We start from the raw sequence: 4,508 nt of genomic DNA, 5'->3' as shown, positions 1-4,508 counted from the left end.
AATGCGTTTTTCTCAAAATGCACTTTTCCACATTCGCCACTACGTTATATAAGGGACGATTTGTTCAAAATATTAAAATATCTATTGGAAGCTTAGTATTTTTTTTCAATTCTTCTGATAAGGCTATGGTTTAAAGCCATTTTCATCATTTTCCAAAAATAATAAGGTGCGCATTTTTAAGCTAAAATCTCTCAATGTGTCCTATTGGCGGATAAGCCTATGCTGTTTCAAGTACTGGAGGTACAATATTGCACTGTTCAAGGAAATTTGCACCGTCACATACTTTGCAATTGCTTTTCACTGTGTTTTAATTTGACAATTTGAAGTTCAATAAAATTTATCAAAAATACTTTACTCTTACCAGCTTACACATTCCGAAAAAAGAAGTTAAAAATAAAGGCATTTTTTCTATTAATACGATTTATGTTAATGGAATATTTTCTGTGTAATACAAATAGAATGAAGAAAATTTCCCTGTCATTTTTATGTGTTTAATTTATATAAGACAGGTTCCACAGACTCAAGGTCCAAACAAAGGCCGGAAAACGCCCAGGACATAAAACATGAAGACATCAGAAATAGGGCCTACATATTAAACTCTCATAGGCCTATATAAATACAATATTAATTTTTTTTTAAATAAAATAGAAAAATTTGGAAAGGAGACATAAAAAAAAAGCAAATAAAAGCAGCAAAACCAAAAACAGGCCACAGTCAAGATTTTCGCAATGCACACCCTCCAGCAAACACCAGGAAAATTATCGGTTGTTTTTACTTTTATGTTTTAAGTGTTTATATTATATTATTTTGTTATTATCATATTTTTTCAATTTATCGTATTTGCTTTTTCTGACTTTGGCCACTGGCTGCACCAGTCGCGACTTTTGTGGATGCGACTCTGCATCTGCTGGCGTAACGCCAAATCCATCGAGCTACATACCCACACGTTCAAACAGTGCTTAAAAACTGCCAAAAGATATCGAGCCAACCACCGGTGCAACGGTTTTCCAATTTTTAAAATATTATATTTATTTTTATTATTTATTGAATCTTTTAACAATCTCATGAAATCATCGAACGATTCCGAACTTTTTATTAAAGTAGTAAGCTTGTTCCACGTACATGACAACCGCACGGTAAAAAATACTGTATCTGAAAACATTTTTACTTTCGACGATACCAGTGCGTAGTAATCACCAGAAACGAGACTGATCATGAACTGGCTTATAAATGTAATCAGATAAATTTATGAGAATTTGCTGGAATTTAGTTTTTGCGAATGTAACAATATCCTTGCTTTACCTACGTGCGGAGTTTAGTCGCCTCCAGTCGCATTTCATATGACATTTCTTTAGCATTTTCATAACCAAGAATCATCCGTGTAGCACGGCGTTGAATCTCTTCAAGTTTATCTATTATATTTAATCTTGTGAAGTGACTATACCTCGCTACAAAACTTCAGGTTACTGCGGACGAACGATGTATAAAGAACTTTCAATATAATAGGCTATACAAACTACTATTATATCTATTGTAAAAATAAACTATAAATTCAATATCCAAAAAAAAAAAAAAGAAAAGAAAAGAAAAGAAAAAAGGGTTTTGGTAGGCCTAATTAAAACGGCTGAAAATGAATGACCCTTTAAAAAAGGGAAGCTTAGGTTCAAATTGCCTGATCTTGGTTCAACAGCTGTTATTTCGTATTCCGGTTTTTGAAAGTGTGTGTGTGTTGGGGCACTTCACAACCACTATGCGAGAAAAGCGAGCATTTATGCTGGTGGCCACATGGGCCCCCAAGGACCCCCGATGGAGGACCAGGGGGCGAAGGCCCCTACTGATAGGCCCTATTTGACAAAGTTTGGTGAATGTTATTTGTTATTTTATAGCCATCAATCTACTGTAATATGACTTCAAAATTGTTGTAATTTCCAGTGGCGGATCCAGGGATTCAAAGTAGATGGGGACCGGGAGGGGGTATTTTCACAGATGGAGGATGTATATACCACATCAGCCCCACCATGGTTGGGGCTGAGGTAAAAAAATTGGTGATTATGGTACATCTAAATGGTCGGAATTTGCACTTCCGGGAAAGTGATGAAATCGTAGTAGGCCTAGTAAAACGGATTTTTATCGTTTTCCCATGATTATGACGTCATTTGATTTGGTTTGTGGAAATATTTTTTATCGTATACACGATAAATCGTTATCGAAACTTGCTAGTGTGAAAACTTCTCTTATTTCTTTTATTTTCTATATGAACAATTGTTTTTTAGCATGTTATCGTGCAAGTGGCCTTGAAGCATGGAGGAAATAATAATATTTCGTCCATGGTATCAAGTATGTGGCTGGATAGAATCTGTGACAAATATCCATACTTATTCGTGGTCTAGAGGTACGATGCTCGCCTTGTCAGTGTAAGTCGCAGGTTCGAATCCCGTCAGACATATTTCAAGGAACTTTTTCCTTGAAGGGCTAAGTCTGATGATATGTATTCTTTTGTTCCTAAATTTGAGGACTAGTGTTTCTATATATTTACCTACTGTATTTGCATAAATTAGGCCTACTTCATGTTCTATTAGATATTTCTTACCTAAAAGCGTAGTATTGCCACCAAGATCATAGTCAGGGCACTCGTAGCCATTTCAATAACATAATCCTGGTTTTAGATTGTGATTTATATTTTATTATCACAATGAAGATTTTATGGTAGTTTATGTGTTTTATTATGCTTTTTGGATTCCTTGAGCTGAAGAACATAGGCATTGACACCAGGATCATGGTATGTAAGCATTTATGATCCCTTAAACATATTTTTTTTGTTTTTGGTGGCCATTGAACATTTTAATTATTTTGGGGGCCATTTTGATTTTCCCCATTTTCGGCGGGAACTGTTGGGAGTGACAACGTGTTTCCTGCAATTTTTGGAATGGGCATACACAAAAACCCCCTAAGACAAAGTTTCATGCCTTTTTCCAGAAGTGGACGCCCCCGTCACATATCCACCCCACTAGAAAGCCCTTGGCCGTTACAGTCCAGTCTTTGAATCAGTGAACGAAATCGCTGGGAGGATGCGGGTGGAGGGGAGGGGGAGGTAAAAAAATTGAATTAAGAAAAATAATGGTTGTACTGTATATTTGATATGAATTACCGGTAAGATTTTTAAGGTATGAGAGTGCAATTTCCGGGCACCTAGAGAGACTAAGGACTATCAAGCACCCTCTCTCGCCAACTCCTACATCCGCCAGATATCGTTCATTATTAGAACATTGATTGTTATTGTTTTGACAATTTTCTAGTAACCTGCAGTCGATTTAAGTATGAAGGAAAACAAATGTTGTTACCCCTGCTATGCTTTTTCATGAGAATTCCATTAAAAGCAAATAATATGCACAAAAAATAAGGAATACCATACAAATAATGAATTTAGTTATTCAAGTTTTTTATTTCATCACTGACCATACATTTTTATAATATGTTATTATTATGGACCTTTCTGGGGTGTCAATCAAACTCAACAACGGACCAATCAGAAGAATGCCAGGAAAAGAAGGCACGTGCTTAACAAACACACACGTTGTCCCGCATATGCACGTGATTACGTACGTAGGAACGATATCAAGTGGGCGGGCGGGGCTCAGCGGAAATGTCCCGGCCATTATAAAATTAATCTGTGTGGGATTAAGTACGATAGCATTTTCGGTAGTTGATGAGCAACTGTTTGAATGTAATGTGCAAAGATCATGTGCAAAGAAAAAAATGTCATTGATTAATTAATTATTAATAGACGTAGGTCTACTATAATTGAGAGGTTTCGCAAGCTTACGAAAACGGTAACCAATACGGCTACGTCATCAAATGTCTAGTAAATCCATTCCAACAGTAGCATATTTGTCACAGCGAAGGCCATCTATGCTTTTCACAAAAATCAACAATCATATTCAGCTCTTATATAATTGTATTTTCAAGGAAGTTTTAGGCACAAATGATGATCATGAAGATGACGTATTCGTTCATTATCGTTTTCCTAAGGTTGCAAAAACTCCCTACTAATATGATCTCACTAAAATTTGGTATTGATAGACAGATTTTAGGGTGGTATTATACCTATTTAGTTAGTAAGGAACTTTAAATTAAACATTCAATAAATTTGCTCATAATATATCACTAAAAGTTTACAAGATGTAATAGTAATGGTAAGATCTGGGGTTCCAACTCTAGAAGGATTTGACATTAAAGATACCACTGTCTAGTTGGATGTCACTGTGTATCAAACATTCATCATTATTTTAAGTAGAAAGTGAACAAGATCTTCTCTCTTCTACCACCAAACCTGACACTAAACGCATCCTTCTAGTTATGGACATCAGTAATGATTACACCCAACTCAAACTAGACAAATCTATCCAACACTTATTTGACACTCCCCCTCTTCTCGCCAATCGGCAACCCCTTAATCTTAAATCTTAATTATTCTAGATTCTTATCCACCTGTGGCCTATGTATATCGC

The sequence above is a fragment of the Anneissia japonica genome, unplaced genomic scaffold (genome assembly GCF_011630105.1).
Source record: "Anneissia japonica isolate Jap-2015-1 unplaced genomic scaffold, ASM1163010v1 scaffold20057_len12935_cov109, whole genome shotgun sequence".
In the NCBI taxonomy this organism is placed as follows: Eukaryota; Metazoa; Echinodermata; class Crinoidea; order Comatulida; family Comatulidae; genus Anneissia; species Anneissia japonica.
This window is presented reverse-complemented; position numbering follows the sequence as displayed.